Below are 26,297 nucleotides of genomic sequence, written 5' to 3'. Positions count from 1 at the left end.
TCAACCTTTCGTGTATTTTGTATTCAGAATTTATTTCATAAGCTTATATCTTTGCATTTTTTGTTTATATGCTTATTGTTTTTTCTTGCATACCTTTGTTATTGTTGTTTTTTTTTTTTTTTACTTTGTAAAACTTTTTATCATACTCTTTCTAACTAATTTCAAATATTTTTTCTGTATATTCTGTTTATTATTTAGTATGTTAGCATTTAATTCATTTTTATTTTTTGTAAATGCCTTTTGGGCGTTAATGAACAAAATAAATAAATAAATAAATTCTACTTTGAAATGGCAGCACAATAAACCGACAACAACTCGTGACGTCACTGGCGGAGTAATTTCAAAACAACAAAAGCTTAAAAATTCAAAGCAATGATAATACGCAATCATAGAGTCTATTCTGCAGCATGGAATCATAGGATGGGGAGGAGGAGCTTACAAGACAAATTTACGTCCACTTTTGACTGCCCAAAAAACGATCGCAAAAATTATACTAAAAAACCCTAGAACTTACCGATCAAATTTATTTTTTAAAGAACTAGATATACTTTTAAATAATAATATATTAAAAAAAAACATCTATCATACTAACTTTCAAAGAGAAAAAAAACCCACTAATTTCAAAAATTCTTGAAACCCTAGATTCCCATATAATTTACCTTTACACAACTGCGTAAATATTATGCGATTCATAATAAGAAAACAATAATTAATAACCAAATAAACAATATTTCTTTTAGTCCTCTCCTGGCTTACTTTGAAAATAATGATATAAAATTACCACCCGTGCAAGAAAAAAACCACTTGATTTATTGGGTCCACGTGTAGTATTTAGTGAACATGATAGAAATAAAATAAAAGGAATCAATCAATTAGTTACGTAAACCTTGACAAAGAAGCTTGTTTGCTATGAAACCGGTCGGTGAAAAATAAAAATTAGTGGTTAAAAACAAAGTTGTCTTATTTATTTTATTATAATGAATAACTACAAAGTTAGTGCTTCAAATATAAACTTTATAAAGACTTTTCAGTTCGTAGCATTCACAAACCTATGAGATCAAAGAATTTATTGGGTAAAGCTGATTGTAAACTCTTTGAAAAATCTATGACTGACGATTTTAGGGTCTCGTCGATTGATTATGCTAATATCAACCCTCATGCTATTGCTAATAATATACAAAATTTAGTGATCGAGGTGGCAAATGTTGCCATTCCTTAATCTTATTCTTAGTTTTCGTATAAATATTATCCCCCTTGGTGGGACAAGGAATGCATGAAAAGCGTAAAAACCAGAACAAATATTGTAAGAGGGTACAAGAGAAATACAAATCCAGCTAAGTTTTTGGGGGTTTATAAAGTACAAGCCCAGACAAAAACTTCATAGAAAAAAGAAGGCTGGCAAAGCTATTGAAACTTTCTTTTACCTGAAACATCGCTTACGGATGTTTGGGATTTGATTCGAAGGTTTTAAGGTTTGTATTTACCGAGAGTAAACAATTTTATATGCACAGCCTGGATAGAAAATTTTGTTGGGAAACTAGCACCATCTTACGTTTCTAATATATCGGAAACTCCCAAAAGACCCTCTAGTAATTTAATGTTAAACTATCTCTTTTCATCATTTTTGCTAGATAAATTAACAACTGCAATTTATTCTTCTAAAAAATCATTATTAGGTCATTATTAAATTCCATATTCATTTTTCAAGCGCTTTTAAAGCCATTTTTTATTCCAATCCTGTTTATGTAAAATTTAATTTTAAATCTTGTACTATACCTGATTCCTGGAAAAAAAAAATGTAGTCTCAATATTTAAAAATGGTACGCTCTATTGTGTTGTTTCCATAAAATTTTGGAACAAATGATTAAGTCAAGGCTTGAATGGTTTGTGGAGAGGAATAATTTGATGCCACACTGGCAATTCGGCTTCCGTAAAAACAAATCCTGCATCAATAATCTCAGTGTATTGGGTTACTGATATTCATCTTTCACGATCCAGCAAATCTGATATGTTTGCCTGTTTTTTGGACGCAAGTAATGCATACGATAATGTCCTTTTTCCATTACTGTTAGATAAAATGTATAAGCTCAGAATCCTAGTTGAAGTTGGTTGTCTTGTATTCAATATAATGTGCAATAAAGTTAGCAACGTAAAAACTCCAAACGGTTCGGTAATTAGGAATGTTTACAAGAGATTGTGGCAAGGATCAGTACTAAGTCCACTATTGCTCAATATGTACATGCAGGGTCTTTAATCGCATATTCCACCTCAGCTCTCTTTTTTGCAGTATGTGGACAATTTTGTTATTTGATATTTTTTACTTATTCTCTCAATGTTGCAAATAGTTAAAGATCAAATAATAACCACTCTGCCCCTCTAAAAAAACATATTCCGTGTGATATTAAAAAGATAATATATGGCTTAAATTAAAAACAAATATAGTTTAAATTGCTTGGATCCCATTTCAAATAGGAATCAATGGCAATGAGTTGGTGGATTTAATGGCCAATGAGGCTCGTAACTGAGATGTTATTCCTTGTTTATTATCTCTGACTACATCCGATTACGTTAATGTACTTAAAGTTAGGGTATGTGACGAATGGGATGAAATCTTTGGGTTCAGTAACCTCAAAGTATCCAAACTAAGTGTGTCCCTTATATGTAGATTGAGAATTAGCCATAAGGTATTGGCATCACATCTCAAAAGATTTCAAGTAGTTACTTCTGCTTTATGTGAATGTGACGAGGAAGATGAGACTGCAGATCACATTATATTGAACTGCAAATGACAAATGTTTAAAGAAATTTGCTAACTGGGTCTATCTTTTCCACTTAGTGTTCAGCATTTTCTTTTCCCGACCTGTCCTATGGTCAATAGTGTGATGGTCAAACATTTGAAAAAATACAAAAAAAATGTTCAAGACATGAACTGTATTTCCTTACAAACTAAATTAATTACGAAATTAAAATAAAATATATTAATTATCACTAACTTGATTTTTCAGTCCTGTTTTATAAATTGTTTACTTGTGATCCGCTTATTAAATATTGTCAACTCTTTCGTTAATAACTAGTGCAACAATAACTTTGGTAAATTAAGGCATGTACTCGTACCACTCAAATTTAAGTGTTTTCCTGAGAAAAAAAAGTACATTGGTAGATAAAAGGTAATAATTTGAGATGATTTGTATTATTTGGATGTTTACTTTATGTTACAGTTTCAAGCTTTGATGGAGTTGATGGAGGAAAAAATGAAAAATGCACTTTACACCGATGCACAAAATACGTCGATGGTGGCTATCAAAATACTAGGAGATTCATTTCGCATAAAATTCTTATTAAATGATAATGGTTTAGCGGACAAACAAAGAAGTATCTATGATACCAACGAAAATGCAAAAAATAATATAGTTGGCGTAAAAATTCAAAATTCAAAGTACTATTATGAAAAACGTGACCAACCATTTTCCCTGTTTCTTTTAGAACAACACCTGGAAGGCGAAGAATCACATATAAACTACAATAGAGATACTATGTCTTTTTTTGATACCATTACCATAACTTATAAAAATGAGCAAAATTTAAACTTTGGGAGCAAAGACATACAAACAGATGTACCTTACTATAGATATAAAGTTTCAAACCATTTACTTGAGAAAATATACTTCATAGGCTTCGATACAAATAACCAGGGCAAAATCTATGCTGCAGAGTTAAATAGTACAATTGTAATCGCTACTCAGATTTTTTTTCCATCATATTTTTTGTACAGTAATATAGTAAATTTCATCGATTTGGCCGTAGATCAGTATACGGGTAATATATTGCTTCTTACTAACAGCAAAGTTCTTTTATTAGAAAAAATGGTTTACATGCAAGAAGTTTGTAAATTTTCTACCTTTAATACTTAATTATACTGTAAACTTAACTAAATAAAATATCTAGGTAAAATTTTTATTTATCTTTTTAACTCGGCTCTTCTCAGAAGAGAATACCTTCCATTCCTTGACATACTCATTCTTCACAAATTCCTTTTCTTAAGTATTTGTTATTACATCCTTTTTTATTCGTACAAAGATACATATTCATTCTAGAAATAAAGACGAGTGATACTTGAATCCACAAATTTGGAATATCCAGTGACCGGTTTCATAGCTTTCGCGACATCTTGGAGACTGGTATCAAAGTAGTCGCGAAAGCGATGAAACCGGTCACTGAATATTACAAATTTGTGGATGAAAGTATCACTCGTCTTTTATTTCTATAATAAATTACAATTGACTTCCGTTAAGAATTTTCACTAACAAACTTAAATGTTAAAGATACATATTACAAAAAAAATAACGTATCCGTTAACTTTATGAGGCCAAGAGCCCTGCGTTGAGTTGGTACACAACAAAATGAAAAGTGGAAATCTATGCAATGTTTTATAGCAGTTTCCTAAAATTTATTGATTTATTTATTTATTTCGTTCATTAACGCCCAAAAGGCACTTACATACATTTGTTAAGGACAGAGACACAGTTTATAGCGACACAATCAGGAACGACCCATGTCTGTGAACTTGCTCCGACTTGCTAGAAAATCCGTTTTGAGTCGGGGCACTTGTAATGCATTCATAACCACATTCACACACATATATACATATTTATTCGCACATACATATTTGTATTATATTTTATACATACATATACATATATATTAAGTTTATACTTTATTATATGGGGATGGAGCATTGAATACTCTTATAAACAACCCAGTCGAGGAATTCTGCCAAAAAATTGTCCACTCAGATCTGATTTTATTAATTATAGTTGGTACACAATCATTAGTAGGACGACTAAAGGAGTGCGGGATGCTTCCATGAAGGCATGCTTCCTTTGCTAGGTGATCAACTCTTTCATTTCCAGAAATTCCGATATGCGAAGGAATCCAACATAAAGTCACCTTGAAATTTCTCTCGAACGCAAAAAATATAAGATATTTCATTTCACAAATTAGTCCATCATTACTACCATAAATTCCAGATTTCAACTTTTTGATCAGACTAAGGGAATCAGTAAATATTATTGACATAGGAATCTCAAGGTGTATAACTTCCATTAAAGCCTCTTTTAGTGCAATGCACTCGGCAGTAAAAACTGAGGAATCGGAAGGCAGTATGAAAAGTCTACTTAATTGAAAAGTTGGAATATAAAATGCCGCACCACAACCTTGGGCTGTTTTAGATCCATCAGTAAATATAAATGTGGAACCAGGCCATTTTTCTTCTATATTCGCCAAGAATGTTTGGTTATTACCTTGGTGATTCAATCGAGCAAATGATTTATCAATACTTATATGTTCTTCTATTTAAAAGGAAAATATTAGTGCTTTAAATGGAGTAGAAAATATTGGCAAGTTGTCCCTGGGGTAAATTGTAAATACTGACTGCATGGACGAACACAATAAAGGAATAAATCTGCGAGCGTTTGTTTCATTTGTCATCTTTTGAGTTAGAATTGACAAGGATTTTATCAAAGGACGATCCTCAAATTCAATTCGTTTCAAAACAAATTTTATTGCAAGATATTTCCTGCGCAGCAACAATGGCATTTCACCAGTTTCTACCTGTAGAGATACAATAGGTGAGGACCTCATCGCTCCTAAAATTAAACGTAAACTCTTTGACTGACCAACATTGAATGCAGGTTTATCTTCAGGTTCTTCTTTACATATAAAAAAAAACATGTTTCCTGATTTGTCTCCTATGCCGCCTATGCGTTCCTATAACATTCATCTGATTAGGATGAAACTTTGATGATTTGTTGTGCGCACGTCCGCGAAGGTTTCTGAATTAGTAAAACCCTTTTACAGTAGGTGGCGTGCGAGTCGTTTCAACAAATGTATGTGTTTCATAACTATAGTTTAACGTTTAGCGGCAGTTCATGTGTTTTAGAGGAAGCTCTGCAAAAATGTAACTTCTCACATTTCATGACATATTTTCCCTTGGCTGGTGGAGGCGCTACTGCTCCTCGTTTCTTATTCCAGTTTTCGTAAAAGTGCACACTTGCAGTTTACCCGAATTTCCAAGAAAAAAGTACTTGAATAAATATTTATTGCCGGTTTCCCTCTTTATTTGTTCTCTTTCTCACTGGCTTTTCTCTGCTGGTATACGCGTGATAGAACTGCTTTTTCTTTACATCGGGTAAAATTCTGCATTTATTTCCCCCCAATCATTCCCTTTAAAGTTCTGTAGACTCTGGGTTGGCTTCTGTTGGCTTCTGTTGGCTCCAGGTTTAACAGTTTTAGCAAAACGTTTATTTCCTTTCACAATGCTTTTGACTGCTTTCCGTTTGTTATTTTTTATTATTGTTTCTTCATTTTCGAGTCTTTTTTAGGTTAAAGTATTTTTATACCCTTCAGTGTCTGTCTGTTCTAGCACTAGCATAGTATTATACATTGCCGCATCTTGGAGAGTGTTTTGTGAATGCAAATCTACGGACATTCCATCTATAGCTACTACTACCATTGCGCCATTTCCACGTAGGGGTAGGCAGAGAGAATATACCGCTACACAATTCTATCCTGGCAAACATTCCTAGCTTCTTCCACATCCATACATCTTGTCATACATGCCCTTCGGTTCTGTCTGCTTTTGACATGACCAGACTTAAGATTTTGGTTTATCTGATCATGCCACGTCTTCCTTGGTCGTCCTCGTCTCACGTTGCCGTTCATTTTTGCCATATATACTTGTTTTACCATTTTTCCGTCGTTCATTCATTCTACGTGACCAAACCATCTCCAAAACTAGCACAAGTTAGAAAAACAATTAGGTATATCATTATTTATAATGATGAATTCATTTAAATTTTGAAGCTCGTTTGCAATGGACGACGTCACCATCTTAAGCTAGTATTTTTCTTGTTTCTTCAATTCTGAACCAAAAATATACAATATTTAGGCATAAAATAAAACATGACGCGTACTTTTACAAAAAAGCGAAAAAAATCTGAAACACAACAAAAAGATGTGTTGTATCACGTAAAAGTAAAAGCTTTAGAAAATGACACATTTCTGTTAACGAGGCTGAAATTCCATTGATTTTGGAGTCGGTGGAGTCTTTTTCCACTTAACAATTAGCAGTAAATTCACCATTAATCGTATTATAGTAGAGAAACACAAAACTCTGGTGACTGGTGACAGCAGTAAGAAAACCATAAAAAAATTAACATGGCCACTCAGCTTGGCTATCCGACTCTTGTTTGAAATTGGAGACTGAACATTCGAGCCTTCAACGCACGAAGCATTTTGTACAAATATAGATGAACTTTTTAAAATAAATAAACTGAGTGCTTGAATGTTAAATATCCAGGAGATTGAACAAATAAAAACTGGAACGTTATTCCACAAGAGGAGATTAGCACTAAAAATGTTGAAAATATCATTAATTAACAGAAAAAATAATAATTCTTTAGCTTCATAGACGCGTAATAAGATAATGAACTTATACATAACTCAATTTCGCTAAAAATGGTTTTTTAAACATACAATAACTAAGACGGCAAATTGTACTGTTTCTTACACACAAATATCAGCAATAGTTCTTGACATTATTTTGGTTTAAGTGGCTATTGCTCTTCGGAAAACTGTTGTGTTTAAATGTATTTATGCTTATGTTTATGAAAGGCATTTGTGCCGTGTTCACTAATAAAAAAAATAATGCTCTTTGAAAATGGCCTTCAAAATTAAAATATTTGGGTAAAAACCCAATTCTTTATTTTTTCTTAAAAATAATAATTAATTAAAACGTTAATTTAATGAACAAATATTAATTAATTTTACCACACAATATTTCTATTGTTTTATATTTTATTTTATTATCCTTATTAAATGATTTTTTCTTCCTCTTCCTCTTCACTAAGATAACCTCTTCTAAGGAGGATGGTTCAGTGTTTTTTTTTTTAAATACGTATTTAAAAAAAAAATATTTAAAAAAAAAAAAAATTATTTATAATCCCTTACGGATTATTACATTCATTTTACATAAAATAATATATACATTTTTCATTCATACTCTGTTGTTCAAAATAATATATTTTATTTCTCTAAGTCTTTTGTTTAGTTTTGTCTGGCAGTTTATTGTTTAATTTAATCCCTGGTTTATTAGTCTCGACTGTTCTTGTCTTGTTTTAGAAAGTTGTGTGTAATATTTGTATGATATTCTCGTATTATGTCCATGTTTACTACAATTTTTTACAAGTTTTAGTTCTTCGTCTACAATTACATTAGTGGCAAATTTATGAATAAATTTTAATGATTCTAGTTAAAAGAGTTCAGTTATATTTAATTGCTTAGTTTGTTTAAAAAGTTCTCTAGTTGCAGCTAAATAGGGAAGGTCATATACTAACTTTAATATTTTATTTTGTTGTCTTTGTAGTCTGTTAATGTCATTTTGATATCCTGCTCCCCATAGTAGTTGCGTATAACATATTTGAGTTTTTACATAGCCTTCATACATTATATTTTTTCCGTTTTTGGAACAAAATTTTTGATTTAAAAAAAAGACTCGATAATGTCGCCACTTTGCTAATTAAATTGTTGATATGAATTTTCCATGTTAATTGTCTGTTTTTCACAAGTCATTCAAATATTTTTATTATTTCTTGTATCCCGTTTTTCTTAAAACAGATTTGGATTTTTCTTTCGAAATATTGTTTGTTATTATGTTTTGATATAATAAACATACGAGGTGTGATTTTTTTTTGTACTCATGTCATCCTGAAAAAAAGTATAATTATTGATATTAATTTATTAATGGGTGGTTGCGCGAGAGGTAGAAGAGATTGAGTGATTTGTGGCTGAATGGACCGATGCGTTGGTTGATAAAGGTCCACTTATTCTAAATTCCATCCTGTGATTTCTTAACTTTCAATTCAAAAATGTTTATTTATTTTCCCCCATGACATAGCTACAGCTGCTATGGGAACAATTATTCATATCCATAGGGACGAACAATAACAATCTCGTTTTTTTCTCTCTTCAATTTGTCTGCTCGCAACCGCATGCCTCTCAATTTGTCTGTAGGCATCCGCACGCCTTTTAAATCTTCTACCCGCTTTCTTATAAAAAAACGCACACCTTCACATGTTCTGACCGAATTCCTATTGAAATATATTCTTACCCGCTCATTATTTAATGGCCCGAACGCAAAAGACGTATGTGAAAGTTCTGTGATCTGTGTTCGCCAAAAATCCAAAGCACCTCCCGAAAGAAAAGACTTGGAGAATTTAGCATCCGAATCCTGTCCTTGATACCCTCACATCCTCAAGGTAAAATTGTCGCCTTTTTTAGTTCGTTTGGCTGCAAACGTTTTTATTCGCATTTTCCATCTCCACACACCGTATTTATCATTTTCCGCCAAATTATCATAGATTACAAAATCATGTTAAAAAAATACATATAATGTTTTTACCATTTTACCCTTTTCGCATAATAAAGGTTTTCTCCAAATAGATTTTGATAGTCGGTGAACTATTTTGTAAATTATAGCGACGTAGACAAATTTATTTACAATTTTTTTTATGTACCTACGAAAAGTGACGCGATAAAATTAAATGTTCGCGTATCATTTTCCAATAAAAAAGGTTATTGAAATACGTTTTTAGGCTACAGTAAACTTCTTGATATAATATATTTATAACAAAGTAGTCATTATTTACTTTGGTAACAATATATTTTATCGAAGCGAACATTATTTGCATTTCCGATCGATAAGCATAACTTTTCCGTAAAAGTCTTGAATTGAGGGTGACTTAAGTTCATGATTTCAAAGCTATCGATTCATCGTGGTAAGATAAGATTATTACACAAGATTTGAATATGGTTACTATCGATGGATTTATTTTATTTATTTTTATTTATTAATTACATTATACATACATTTGTTAAGGACAGAGACACTGTTTATAGCGACACAATCAGGAACGACCCATGTCTGAGAACTTGCTTCAACTCGCTAGAAAATCCGTGTTGAGTCGGAGCACTTGTAATGCATTTATAACCTATATATAAACATATTTATTCGCACATACATATTTGTATTATATTTTATACATACATATATTAAGTTCATACACATCATTGATACTTTAAACATTATTACATTTTACGTTTATAAATACATATTAGTCATTTACCAGTGAGTCCACATTTGATCGCAGAAATCCATTCCCGTTCGAGCAAACCAGCTACTCAAACCAGATTTGAATTTAAAAAATGACTCAGATTCCTTTGTTACCTGATCTAGTAAATTAAAAATTCTTGGACCTACCACAGAGAAATGTCTCTTAGCCAAAGTTGTTATACTTTTTGGTACATTGTTATTTACTTTTGAGGAATATCTTGTTATTATTTCCTGTTGTGTTCTTTTTTTACTACTTGAGGTCCAAAAGTTGATCAGACATGACTTATTATAGATTTGCCTAATTGAAAGGACTTTGGCCTCTTTAAACAATAAATCCGATGAAAAGGTAGGAGGATATTTAAATATAATTTTTAGTATGGTTTTTTGGGTTATCATGAGCGGTCTGTAGATTGTCTGAACACAACCACCCAATCCTATTATGCCATATGTTGCCACTGATTGAAATATGATGGATGCTTGAATAATTTGATTTACATTTTCTTGATTCTGCTCAGCTTTGACTTTTTGCAGCTACTCAAATCTTTAGGCTGTTGATTGTTTTGTTTAAGATTTTATCTGATTTTGTAATATTATTTGTAATATTTGTAATATTAATTACACTAAATCAGCCGGACAACCTTATGAAATTCACGAATTGCAAATACATAACAGTTCAATATTTGAGTTTCTCTAAATGTTTGTAGATAAAGACTGAATTTCACCCCCTCGGGAGTCATTAAGATAAACGAATTACAACAGGGATGGAGAATACCCTAAATAAGGGAATATGTAAGTCTAGGCATTTACAGGACTTATGATCTGTCATTGGCTGGTTTAAGTGGCCACTTTACACACTGTGGAACATTCACCATTTTGCCTAAGTTTAAGCATCCATATTTTTTCAATTCTTCAATTTGTTGATTTTAGTGAAGTCAAAGAGCTGAAACCTTTAATATTTTAAAGCCAACTGGTCCAAGAAGGAGTTTAAAAATTGAAAAATTGTTTTCTGGCGTTGCCTAGTATGGGAAATAATTCAGTCAGATGAATCTCTTCACAACAATAAAGGTTTCAGCTCTTTAACTTCACTAAAATCAACAAATGGAAGAGTTGAAGAAATATAGGTGTTCAAACATATGCGAAATGGTGAATGTTACACAGTGTGTGAAGAAGCCACTTAAACCAGCCAACGACAGATCATAAACCCCATAAATGCCTAGACTTCCATATTCCCGTCATTCAGTAATGGTGAACTTACTGGATGTCGAAAATAAAATATAAAAATAAATAACAATTTAAAAATATATAAATACAGATGACAACCATGAAGTTTCGCATTATAAATAAATTGTCTATGTTTTATGAATGTATGTTTGTGTATGCGCATGGGAGTATGTACGTGTCTGTGTATGTACATGTGTATATATGTGTGTGTATATATATATACATATATACACATGTACATACACAGACACGTACATACTCCCATGCGCATACACAAACATACATTCATAAAACATAGATTTATTATTTCTTATTTCAGTTATTAATGTCAAATGGAACAAAATAAGAGGCTATGTGTGTCTCAATCTCAATATATGAGGGTGTCCCAGACTATAAGGGCAATTTTTTTTTTACAGATTGAGACACACATAGCCTCTTATTTTGTTCCATTTGACCTTAATAACTGAAATAATAAATATTATTGAAATCGGATAGCGATAACCCGTGCCGACTTGATGTCAAACTTTGAATATAAAAGTTTGTATGGAAACCATAGGGGAATATTTTAACTTAATATACATTTTGTAAATAAAACAATGGTATTTTGATTATTGTATCATATTTATTATGTATTATACGTATCAATTATTTAAAGGACATTATTAATCAAATTTTCTTTTTAAGGTTTGTTTTTTACAGTCAGAATATACTTTTCTGTGTTCTTGTACGCAACGTAATAAATATTGTTTTTGTTCCTCGTCCAATGTGATTAAGCCATGAAAGTCTTGCATCAACTTAACAGCTCTTTCAGCCGTATCATTAACTGCTTTCAGTGACTGCACCTTCATTTTAGCGTGTTGAAACGAAGCATTAGCAGGCCACGAAGTAGGACACTCCATGAGAAAACTGTCATCAATTTTGAGTCGCCTGAAAAAGGATCTGCTGTTCATGGAAACAAAGTCATCGATGTTTTTTTTCGAAAAGAGGCCCGCTAAGTTCTTCTCTCGGTGGAATGTAGCGTTTATTGTGGACCGATGGATTTTCTTTGGCCAAATTAGCAACTATTTTTACCTTACTTTCTTGGTTAATATCATCGTCAAATAGAGACAAGATAGACACTTCGTCTGCTAAATACCACAAATGCTGGCAAAACTTATGTATAGCCACTTTTGATTTAGTTTTGTCGACCATTTCGTATGCCTTCACAGCTTTTAAAAAGCACAAGTCCTGGTAGGGCGCTTTTACCGCTAAAGTGCATTGCAGCCAAGGCTTGACATAGAATGTCGCAATAAACAGGCAGACGTCTAATAGAGCTGTTTTGTCCTTATTTGATATTTTGAATTGAGTGCTAAACAACGATATTTTTAATGAATAAATAGCTCTTGCCATCAATATTGCTTGGTGCATGGCGCCTGAAGACCGAATTTTAAATTCATTAACTTTATCATCGCCAAGAAATATTATGCAGAGCTCTATTAACTCTCGATAGTCATCTCTTACAATTTCTTTGGTCAATTCAGTTCTGTAATACTCTAAAAATTCATCAATTTTAGAATCGTTCAGACGTAATAGCGTTTCTTTGTGGCTTTGTATCTTCTCTACATTGATGTTTTTCCAGTTTGATCGAAAATTTTTGAATAAAAGGATATCGGGACTTGTAGTGACTTGGCTGATTTTGGCCTTGAACACAGCTTTTAACACCAATTCGTAGATGTGATGGCGGCAAGCAAAAATCAACATTTCTCTGTTCAATTTCGGTTCGAGAAGCACACATGCACCATTAATTCGGCCTGTGTTAGAAGCAACAGAGGATCTGTACTTTATCTTCAAGATTCCAGTCAACAATAGTATTCCAAATTGTTCTTTATTATCATATTAAATAACGATTGGTAGACGTTACTCTTTGAATTTGCGTACATCTAAGCCGGCAACAGTTTTTCATCCAAGTGGACAGTTACAGCATCTGGTACATCGTTTTGAAAATTAAGTTTTATAGCTTCTGCGCGCTGTTTTCGCTTTTCTGTACAAAATCTTTGGATGGAGGACTTGCTTATAGAAAATTCGCCAGTGTTGTGGCCAAGTGCTTCAATAATTGCTTCAATAATAAAGACAGAATCTCTCATACTTTACTGACACCTGTCTAATGCCGCCACCAGTTTCGGAGTAACGAAATTTTTCTTTTCAGAAGTTTCAATAGTATCGGGCTAATTCCTCTCAATTGGAATGGACAAATCTTCTTGTAAGTCCGTTACTTCAGAATCAGAAGATGAAATTTCTTGTAATGGCTCATGAAGACGTAGAGTTATGGATGCCAAATAAGTGGCCAGCTGCTTTTGCTCCTGGATATTTCTAAGACTCGCCTTTTCCTCCTTTTCTGTCCATTTTTTGTCCACTCCAGCTAAATGACCGGGTCGTCCTGGCTCTCTCTGTTTTTGTAAGAAAATCTTATCTTCATTTATTTTATTTTTTATTGAATAATTTTTTTTTTACAAAATACATTTTTGAAATACAAAATAGGTAAATACACAGAACATCTTATATATAACGTTTCTACCCGTATATATTTTTCTTTATTAATTGAAGCGCATCGGCATGTGCAATATCAAACATTTTTTTTGTATTTGTAACAAACTCTTGTCGACGCTGCTCAAACACATCTTGAGTTTTGTTTGCATCTTTTCGAAAATTTTTCCAATCTTGGTATAAAGCTATAAGTTTCTTAACACAGTTAGGTAAAGATTTAGTCGGTATACGTGCCTTATCCCAATAAATAATGCACTCACAAATAGTAAGATTTGCACTTTCATTGACGCTTAAATTGACTTTGCGAATATTATAAAATAAAACCGCCAGCAATTGTCCATTAGAGGGAAGTTTAGAACCTGTAATTTAATGTTTTATATCCCCAACCAAAAATATTTCCTTTTTAGAACTGCGTAACTCCACAGACATGTTGACACAACGAAAACAATGCGTTCACTAATAAAAACAAACACGATATAACTAGCACATTAACACTTAGTTCGCGCGCGCCGTACTATGTAAGTTCTGACAAGTTCCTATGCAAGTCGGCACGGGTTGCCGTGCTTCAATTTACGTTAAATTTTATTTGTGAGTATAAGTGTTTTGACATCATTCAAATAAAATTAGAGGGTATGCATTGAAAAAATAAAACTTTAATTTTTTTGGGACACCCTAATGATCAGTCTTACACTTTAGATACTAGTCGAGAAACTATGAAATATTGCAGCAAAAAAAAACCTTTTTAAATAAAAAGCGCTATTTACTGCCCAAGTTAGAAGTAATTTAGAATTCAATTCAATAATTTGGTCACCCTATTACAATGTTTATATTTTAAAGTTAGAAAAAGTACAACGTAAATTACTTAGATTCATCAATTACAAACTTAATATACCCACTGAAAGAATTGATTACGATAATTTACTATGTACACTAAATATGTCAACTCTTTGTAAAATAAGAATTATAAATGATTTATTAAATTTATATAAAATAGCAAATGGCATATTGGACGTCCCGGAATTAACTAGTGTTAACAGCTTAAAAGTACCTGTTCGAAATACTCGGCAGCTAACGTTATTTTTTTAATCTCCTGGCAGTCACAATTATTATTACAATTCACCAATACCTGGACTACACCGGCTTGGTAACGAGTATGGTGAAGTTGATATATTTCGTCTGTCTTTATATAAATATAGGTTAAGTATTCAAAAGGTTATAAATTAATTTGTATAAAATTTCTTGATATTGTTCTTTATTTACTATTATTTTTTTCTCATGTATCTCTATAATAATGTATAAACTAATGTGTATGTATATGTATGTGCATGTATGTGTATGTGTATGTATGTATATGTATACGCATGTATGTATATGTGTGTGTGTATGTATGCATATGCATGTGTATGTATGTGTCTATGTTTTCAAATGTAAATTTATTAAATATCCATATACCTATGTTGGTACATTTCCTTATTTTTACTTATTATTGTATCTTTTAGTTTTTCTTATGTTATCTTGAATTTCAACTAAATTTACATACTTATGTTTCACTGCTGCACTTGAATGTAATTTCTAATATATGTAAAAGCCCGTAGGGCGTGTAAATTAATAAACAAAATAAATAAAATAGAATAAATAAATAAATAATACTCTTGAAATATTTGACTGTGTCTGACCCTTATACTCTCGCACAAAGTTCGAGCCGAGTATCAGCAGTATCAACGCTCAATCAGACCAGTATTTTTGCGTAAATATAAAATATTTTTGTAAATTTAGTTTAGTTTTTGTAGCATCCAAACAACCACAAAAAAATAAGAATGAAAGGGAAATTCTAATCAACCGAGACGAAGCGCGTAAACGAAAACTGAGGCCCGAAGAGCCGATAAAAGGAGGCCAGGATGAGGCCAGGATGAGGCCAGGATGAGGCCTGAGAGACCGAATTCTCTAAAATCTGTTGCCTGCTATAGTCTTTAAAATATCATCGTCATCATTCCCTTGCCGCACCTAATGATGCATAGGGCACTGGATTGGTACACCAGTCGCAGCATATCTCGATCGATTTTGTTACATTAAGGTAAGGTAATCAGTCTTACGCTTCAGGTACCAGTCCAGGGACTATGAAATATTTTAGTGTGAAAATACCCTTTTAAATAAATATTTCATATCAACCATGTCGGGAATCGAGCCCGAGACCTCTTGCATGGTAGGAAAACGCGCTGACTATGAAACCACTAGTGATGAGAAATTACTGATCACTGAGCATGTACCGATCAAATCGATTTTATTAGCTTTTTTATGCAAACATGAAACTCCGTTTCAGAAAATTGATATAAAAAACGCAAAAACAAGCCTATGTGTGTTAGACATTTATTTACTAAAAAATAAAACATTAAGTACTTTTTTCATAGACAACAACAAATGAATTATTTTTTTATTCGATCAATTTGTCCCATCTCTAACATTTTTGCAAAATGACACAACCTTGTAAGAACGTCGTAAATAATTAGGTTTATTTTAGTTTTTTTTAGTTTAAAAGTTGATTTTATATAATTATGTTGATTTATATGTCAAGCATTGCATTAAAACAATTAATTTACATGCCAGATACGAATGATTTTTCGTGTGTCTATAAATCACCACTTGGACGTTACAACAAAGTTTTGTTGTCACCTTTGCTGACAACTGTTATTCTAAACAAGCTATATTTTAAGGACTTTAGTGTGTATATTTTTTTTATAAATAAGTAACAAATAACTGAATCCACGCACCATCTATCGAATATTTATTAAATTAAATATAACGGAAATGAACTCAAATGCAAATTGTTCTTTTCAAAGTTTCAAACCAAATTCATTGTTTAAAAAATCCAGTTCGTAGTTGGTTCGGAACTTTGATAAAATCATTTATTTTGTAAATATTCCTTCACCAATATATTTATATACTTAAATACAAGGTTTACTGAAAATTTCTAAAGTTGCAACAACAATCATAGCAATTTATCTATAATTGTTATTTTCATTGTTAAAAATCTTTGGTATTTTGTATTAAAAATATATGTTTATTAGAAAATCAATGAAAATTGTATCATCATGTGAGCTTAATCAAAATAAACACATGTTAAGTAAAGAAAAAAACAAATTATTCGCAGGAATTAAATCCACTATGATTTATTCTGTGCCACGATTATAAACGCTGTCTTCATCTGTTTATATCGAGACGGTATACTTAACTTCTGTACTATCTGTATCTTACCTCGGTATGTTCTACCCACTTGTCATATCGACATCATATGATCGAAACAAGCCAATGAATGACCGCAAACAATTAGTCCGCGTTCCTTACGTCATTAACATTTAAAATGGTTCTCATTTCTATTTTAAATAGACTGTGATAGAAATAGCCCACTTTAAAGCGATTATAAACTCCAATAAATCCTAATTCAAGCAAAAAAAGCTTGCTTGAACATGATTTTGAAAAGACTTTTGACACTTGCCGAGACGGTATGCTTAACGATCGTCTGTATTTATCTACCTAACGACTACAAAGCCGTCTCCTTTAACGTCTCGATACGTACACTCCGGAAGATTTTCTCGGAAGACTCTTTTTTTTTACATTGGTAAGATTTTACGGCTAGATGCTCTTGTATAATAATAGGGCAGCATCTACCTAGTGAAGCCACTGCATCTAGCCACTCGTTTCCGGAACTGACGGTTATGTCAGAATTTAATTCGACTTCAAAACTGACTTATTTCTCTCTCATATTTTTAATAGGCTTCAAGAAAAAAAGAGCCAACCTCAAAACAAATAAAAAATTTAATAAATCAACATTTTAAGGAAAAAATTTGAGGAAAAATTTCTCGGTGGAATAAAATTTTTGACACTTTTAATGCGTAGATAAACGTATCGAGGGGTTCTAGACCCGTCGGTATAAACCGATGTAATTACATCAAAACTTGATGGTGGGGGATCGGTAGTATTTTTATTTGCAGTCGGTCGGGAGAATTTTATCTTCAACTATGACGTCAAACTGAAGCTTTGTAATTTTAGAGCGTAGATTTGTGTACCGTGACGTACGCTTCCCCTTGTTTCATATCGATGTACCTACCCAAAACTTGAAGGTGGGGGGTCGGTAGTATATCTCTGTAATCGCTAGAGTGAATTTATATTCAACTTTACCGTAAAGGTGAAGTATGACGTCTTTATCTTCCCATCATAATCGATGCCCAGGTGGTCCTAGCATTTGTAGCTATTACCAGTTTCTTATCCTAATATTTTATTCTCTACCTAGGGAGATAATAAGCATCGGTAAGTATCATTACTAAATTTAGGAAAACGTTTAAGACTGTTATCTTGTAATCGTTAATGAAAAAACTCCCTATAGTTATTTGATATAACAACAATTCTCAGGTTTTTGCACCATTATGTAAGACAGAAATAAGCAATATCGACAAAATCAAGAAAGAAGCTCTGCGTTGGTTTGGACACGTGGACACGTAGAGCGGATGGACAGCGAAAGAACGGCTAAAAATATTTACAGTGCGAATGTTGACGGATGCAGAAATAGAGGAAGACCGAGAGAGACATGGCATGACCAAATCCAACAAATCCTTTTAGATGGACATGTCAGAACTCGGAATAATCGGCGCGCGTGAATGAATGTAGAGGAAGCGAAATCTGTATGCAAAGATAGAGTGGTGTGGTGTTTTATCCTCTCGGCCCATCCTTACGGGGATACGGCGTGACGGTTGGTTGTTGAAAACATTTTTGAGACGGGAATATGAAAGTCTAGGCATTTAAAAAGCTTCTGACCTGTCATTGGCTGGTTTAAGTGGCCACTTTAAGCACTTAAAACATTCACTATTCTGCTTACGTTTAAACATCTACATTTTCTCAACTCTTCCAACTATTGACTTTTGTGAAGTAAAAGAGCTGAAACCTTTATCGTGTGGGTGAGATTCATCCGGCTTAACCAATTCACCTACTAGGTAACGCGTGAAAAAAAATTTCAATTTTTATTCTTCCTCTTTAACCAGTTAGTTAATTTAACAATGTTTTGAGTATGACCGAATGTTTACAGACAGGCTGGATTACCTACGTAGGGAGTAATTTAGATCTCAATTTGTTGCAACTGAGGGGTAAAACATTTTTGCGAAGTGAGCATAGGAGTCAAGGCTTATGGCTTATGGCCTGAATGGTCAATGTTACACAGAGTGTAAAGTGGCCGCCCTAAACAGTAAATGACAATTTATAAGCCATGTAAATGCTGAGACTTTTATATTCCCTTCTCAAAAATGTTTCCCTTCTCTTTTGCAACAAATTGTGATCTTAATAACTCCCTAGGGAGGAAATTCAGCCGGTCTGCAAATATTTGTACAGACTCAAAACATTGTCTACAATTCACTTACTGGAAGCATGTTTGTTGTTTTGTTATTATAAAATAATTTGTAATTTCATCTTTTTCAATAATGTTATATTTTGAATTACCAGTATCAGTGACAAATGCTTACAGTACAGAGCCGCACAAGACCGTTTTAGATAAAGGGAGACTGTCCACAGTCCACAGACCACAGGCGAGCCATGCCTGGAGTCGGGCGTTATCACTATCCTGCTATCCTCAGACACGAGGCGTGGATTGAAGAGATATTTTAAAGATATATATATATTTTTTCAATATACATAAGAGGTGAGATAGAGAATTAAAAAAAGTAAAGGATAATTACACAGCAATAAAATACATATTAATAGTAAAAATAGTAAACAAAAAATCCCACAAGGGCATGCCCTGTTCGTGGGTATACAAAAAAAAAAATTGATTTTCGATCCTATAATAAAAAGACAGTTATAATATTTTTGAGTAACATAAGAAAGAGAAAATAAAATATTCTGTAAAAGATTATACGGTATAATAAATAAATTTAAAAAAAAAAAAATATTCCTTATTATTAAAGGGCAACAAAATATATTATAGAAAAAAAAGAGTTCATATCTCTAGTTTGAATCCAGAATAGTGCGTGTTTTTTAAAAGAAGGAAAATTTTGAAAGTTTGGAATCAAAGAAATATTATTCAAATCAAAGAAATATTAAATATACCTACCTAGATACAATGTCTAAATCTTTGTTAACGATGGCTTGATTTAACCTTGAAGGAAGTTATCAAGATTGCAAGATATTTCAACAATGATAGATAACTATTTTGAACGATAATTAATCGTATTTACTGGGATCACGACCATTCATTGTCAGGTTTAAGTGATCTCTTTACACGATGTGTAACATTAATTTGTCTATGAAGATTAAGACGGACGATGGTGTTAATGGATTAAGTTTTTCTACTGACATTTCTTGGCGGAACTGCATTTTAATTATAATAATAAAAATACGTCTATGGTTTTATTCCACCTTTTAAACCCCCGATGTTCACCGCTGAAAGAATTGACCCGATAAAATAATATTAAACGATCAGGTAACACACGTTTATTCCGCATTATTGTATCCATTAAAATACAAACAATGAAACTACTTGATAAGAATTAACTGCCGGGAATTTTTGCTTTTAGAGAATTACTTAATTACTCCGGGCCCGGGGACATAGCTGTCGATGGAACTACCAACCAGTGGCTCCTGTTATAGTTTTAATAAAATTTACATTAAAAAAAAACTTAAATTCATATACATAATTGATTTTACAATATTCTTAATTTTTTAAAATTGAAACTCTTTTATTTCTATAATTATATAAAACCCCTGCTTGCACCTGTATGTAACATAGAAAATTGTTTAGTCTCCCACCAGTCTGACGATGTCGGTCACGACGAAACCAGGTCACTGGTAAAAATTAAAAATAAAAGTGGAATAAAACTATATACGTATTTTTATGATTGTGTTAACTGTTAATTTAACGTTACCTAACTTAATTCAATTAAATATTTATAGTAATTGTCCCTCTATCACCAAATGGTACAAAAGGCAGTAGATTAATATGTCAATCGCAGTATATCATGATATTTTTTTTCTTACAGAAAGCCATGATGATCAGTCTAACGCCTCACATGCCTTTCTGAGGACCAGGAAATATATGTAAAACACCCTTGCTAGGGTTTGAACCCGAAACGTAATGCATGGACAAACGCGCTAACCACGAGACTTGAATTTGTATGAACGGTTTGCAGCTGAAATTTTTTATCCTGGAAAAGATGTTTTTTATATTTTACTTTGTTTTCGTGAATTTTTTTGAGTATTTAAAAGATTCATAAAAAATAACAGGAAAACATTACGTTATAAAGTACACAAAAAAAGTAAAAACATTTAAAACGACGCGTGGTCTGACCTTTCTTCAAAAACGCTTTGCCGTATTTCCTCTGTGGATTATGATTTGATGTCATTGTATTACACACATAAAAATATTTGTGATCATATTTTTTTTTGTATCATGAAGGTAAGGTAATCAATCGAACGTACCAGTCCAGGAACTATGAAATATTCTAGCGTGAAAATACACTTTAAAATAACTATTTCGTATCAACCATGTCGGGAATCGAACCTGAAACCACTGACCATTAGACCACAAGAATATGACTTGTTCATTGTCTATATATTTGAGAGATTGTTGCACGAAAAAACTTTCAAATTTAAATAACAGTAAAGTTTTTGTCTAAATTGAATAAAAATATTGCATGAAAAACGTGAAGACACTCCAACGCATTTTGCCCATTTTGTCAAAAATGTTTTTTTTTTATTTTAAACTTCTTAAAATTTAGGTGCAACTGATCGTCATTCATAAATTCTGAATAGTATCTAGTACCTTCGTTACCTAACGTATTTCTACAGACAATTAATAACAGGTCAAACGCCCAGTTTTCTATTTTTGTAGGGATATCCTCTTCTCAAAACGATAACTCCGTATTTATCGATATTTTAGTAAGTATGTACATATTAGTATACTCCATTAAAGTCTGTAATAAACTTTGCTCATGTGTGCGAATCAAAAAGTTTTGTATAAATCATTCAAAAGTACGTGCTGACACAAGCAGAATTATGTTAACTTGGTTCATTAACATACAGAAGACATAACGCACTGTACTTCATTTAGATTAAATTTAGTTTATAAATCTTAATCTTAATAAAGTTTTTTATACAAATTTGGTAATATTTAGATATTTTCATCCTCCTCGTGACCCTCGGACTTGTGCCCATTTATTAACCGATTTATGTGACGATATAATTTTTATATTCAGTTTGGTCAACAAAACAACTCAAAATACAGTTTAAGACGTATTTTTTGTATTTGATTTTACATTCTCAGCACTCTTTGCTGCGTCTATTGATGCACAATTTTTTATATAATTATTATTGTTGTTTGATCTTAACAATCATGAATTATTTTATACTTTTTTTTAATGTCAATTTTTTTCCTATACAATAAATTACACAAATATACTATCTTGTCTGCGCCTTACATGCATTGTCACGCTAATTTAATTGTGTTTTTGTCACTCAAGGGCAAATTTATTATTCTTACGCTTCAGGTGCCAAGTAAAGAATAATTTTTAATTTGAGGATAGACAGAAATGCAAAATGCCACACATTCTTTTACACAGGTATAGACTTGGTATATTCGTGCGCTTTTTCATTTCTTGAAAAGTTTTCATGCTCAGATTGTTCAGTCTTACATTTAAGGAAAAAAAATCGGAAATTAAAAATAAACTTCCTTTTACCTATTCAGGAATAACACTTAAAACTTTATTCACTTTATTCGTGAACAACATCACATAAAAGTGAAATCACTCAGAAACAAAATTATTTTCAAAAAGTGACAAATATTTTTTATTTTCTAAAACCTCAATAAGTACCTTCAAATATTTGATTTTCACGGTTTTTGGTGGTTAGCTTAACAGTTTTAAACCTTAAATAAAAAACAGTGTAATATATCAATAATGTTTGAATATGGTGTTATATTTTAACCAACCCACAATATATATTGTTTTTTTAAGTTACATTAATAATTTAAACAACAAAATAAGTTAAAAAAAGATTTATTCAAATTCACATAAATAAGTTTTTTGGTAAAAAAAGTATCACAGATATGTAATTATAACTAGTAACATAATATTAATTGACTTTAAACAATAATAAATCAAATAAGACAAAATATTATGTTTTCACATGGACATCAACGATGATCATTTACGAATATAAAATAAATATTAAACTGAATACGTAAAGAAAACATTTGTAAATTATGTATCATATACAACCTACTTTGATAGCTTTACATAACGTCTTCATGAGCATCTTAACAAAAGAGTTGTTATCGAGATACGTAGGTACTACTATCGTGTGACATTTCAACCCAGTTGACACTTGCCGCAATTTATTCGTTCAATCAAAAATAATTTATATCACTTCCGGTTCGTCACCAGTAATCAGGAACACGCTTTATCCGGACGATATTAGGATACATTCACATTGTATCAATATCAGGAACAACACTTCTTGGCACAGATTAAGGAACATCTGGTTTGGCGATCTAGAAGACCGCATGGCTCTTCACTCTGCCATAGGTCTGTTTCACGTTTTGATTGCGAAGAGGAAGGACTGCTTGATCTGGTCACTGGACTTGGCAGAGCTGTTGGATGACGAAGACCAAGCACTGTTCTGCCTCTCCAACTCGTTTTTGGGAAGTTTCTTCTTGCTGCCGACAAAGTCAGGCTTGAGGAACTTGTCAATAACTTGACGGATGGTGGAGTGTTTCCTCTCAAATGGATTGGGATACATTGTGGCTTTCTACTATCGCAACAATCACAATATTATGCGTTTGAATACTGCACACTTAACTGATGCACTTAATGCGAGATAGATTAATTTTTGTTTTGTAATTCACGACTCAGTTGATAAAACACGACGACTTGTTTTGTTTGAAACGAAACGCGTGTACTATTCTTGCTGTCTGTCTGGTTTGTGATGCGCCAGCAAAATTTGCCTGACTTATATAGGCGCTACCGGCAAGATGACTGACGTCACAGTGCCAGTGTGGTTAATGCATTTGAAAATTACAACTACGTAGGTGCGCGTTTGATGTGAGTTCGGGTTTATACGCGGGCCTTATCCGTAGGCGTTCCGTTTCACATGAAAATATTGATATTATAAAAATAAATACCGGATCAACTTGACCACACAAGAATCGTGAATCATGTCTAGTTCCTTTTCCTGTTCGTCTTCTATACTCGGATATAATTGAATGGAAGCAAGTCACTTTTGACCTTACAAAACAAATGGTTTTATCGGCGTAAAGTATGCCTAACAGTATAGATCAATAAGGGAACACAACCTGTATTTCCAATTACGAAAATTTGTAGACATAGATATAACCTTTCGATGATAAAAACAAACAAATAAGAGTATTGCTATGACGTTTTATTAAAGGGCTTACTCGAGGTTGACATTGTAAACTTTCAAATAACTCAAATTATCAATAACAAGTCAAAAAAACGTATTTTTATAAAAATATTTACCGTTCATATTTTCGTTAAATTTTTAATTTATGTTTTTCTTTGCATTATTAAAAATATTTTTAAAAAAATAAAAAATACTTCCGATTATCAAGAAATTTATTTATTTATTCAAATACACATATTTCACCTCTTAAGGTAAAAACCTGTGTTAAGCTGAAATGTATTATATAAAAATTAAACATGATATAATACTAAATATGTTAATTTGATATTCTAAATTACATTTACAAATAATTATTATTAAAATATAAACTATAATAAAAATATAAATACAAAAATAATAACTTAATTTAAATGAATTGTTAGTAAAAATATACAATTAACAGAAGAAAAATAGTTTTCATGTTAAAAATATTTATATGTGTATACAAAAATATTGTTTATGGAAATGATTATCAGTAATAATTTAACACAAATCTGAGAATCAAAACAAACATTTTTTTTAAATGAATTATTAAAAAAAAATTAAAAATTGATTGAATAATAATTAATATAAACGTTTTTTAAATATCAATAGTAATTTTAAACAAGATAAAATTGCTCATGCATAGCACATGTTTTAAATATGGAATGTAAAATTTACAAACATTTAATGAAATATTATTATTTTACATTGATAACGAAATATGTGTCAAGAATAAACCAGTAGAATTGATTAAGTTAAATGTTCATATTTTATAGTACAAAACAAATATTTTTAATTTGGGGTTTTTAATTTAGATATTCATCTTTCACTTCTATATAAAATTTACGTGGTGATTTAAGTAAATCATAAAAATTTGGAATAATTACAAAAAAGGTCAAGAAAAAAAAATGAACATAAAAAAACACGTAAAACGAAAAAACAATTAAATTTAACTGCTATCTAACAAAATTTCATCTGTTGATGGCCTAGTTGTACCAAAATTTAAAAAAAAGTATGGGCAACGTTCGTTGGATTATATTGTTCCAAAAATATTTAATATGTTGCCACTTGACTTGAAAACATGTCACAATAAAAATAAAAATATTTTTTTATTACGAAAGTGGTCAGTAGACATAACGTTCCTATACTGATTTATTATTTTTGTAAAACATAAACTCCGTATTTTTATCTATCATTGAATACATGTGTGTTATTTTCTCACGTAAATCATTTATTTTATTTTTTTCTTACTTTATTTAGATTTTTTAGATCTTAATTTTTTTATTTATTTTTTTTTATTTTTATTTTATTTATTTATTTTTATTTATTTATTCATATTTTTCGCTTACAAACTATAATTAATAATAAACATAATGTGACCTCACTGGGGTTTCTTGTGCCGAGGACACTTAACAATTTAGTTTTTTTAAATTACATTTGAGTATAAACAAAGAAGACTAACTTAAAAAACAACATAATTAACAAATATTCAGACAGTTTTAAAAACAAGGTATTTATGTACATCTATATTATTTATATTACAAAACACACAATGAAAATAACAAAAACCTTACATAAGCCATACAGTTGTGGAGCAGTAATTAATAGGTATTAATACATAATTTGAATAGGTACTATTAATTTTTTTGTTATTTTTTTTTTTTCTTTAGATATAAATTGAAATTTTCGATCTACTTTGTTTTCTTTTTTATTTTGTTTTGATTACATTTATGAGCACACACTATTTAAATATATTCAAGTAAATAGCTATTCACTAATTTCCATTGTACTATTTTTCTCTATTTTCAAATTTTTAAACCATTCTATCTGTTTTTTTTTAGTTTTTTGTATGAATGAATAGAATGTGCTTACTGTCGACTGCGACACGGTACAAATTACTAGTATTTAAACGCAAACTTTTTTCTACAAAACACTCAAATAACCCTGAAAATGGATCCTGCAATGGTAG

The 26,297-nt window shown here is 31.4% G+C and overlaps 1 protein-coding gene across 2 annotated transcripts in view; it reads left to right on the top strand.

The window, feature by feature from the left end:
• Window positions 1–21,306, top strand: part of LOC148271430 (phospholipase B1, membrane-associated-like) — a 65,280-nt gene extending 43,974 nt beyond the window's left edge. The window contains exon 8 of one of the 2 annotated variants that reach the window (XM_088241400.1): window positions 20,932–21,306. The gene's annotated coding sequence lies outside the window, so the exon portion shown is untranslated. Of the gene's footprint in view, window positions 1–3,218; window positions 3,869–20,931 lie in introns of those variants that run through there. The other variant, XM_088241399.1, reaches the window with a different exon arrangement.
• Window positions 21,307–26,297: the final 4,991 nt, after the last annotated feature.

Source organism: Micrasema longulum, unplaced genomic scaffold (assembly GCF_059751315.1).
Source record: "Micrasema longulum isolate JH-2025_06_02 unplaced genomic scaffold, ASM5975131v1 h1tg002880l, whole genome shotgun sequence".
Classification (NCBI taxonomy): domain Eukaryota; kingdom Metazoa; phylum Arthropoda; class Insecta; order Trichoptera; family Brachycentridae; genus Micrasema; species Micrasema longulum.
The sequence above is the reverse complement of the archived record's forward strand: the minus strand, read 5'-3'. Positions and strand labels throughout refer to the sequence as shown.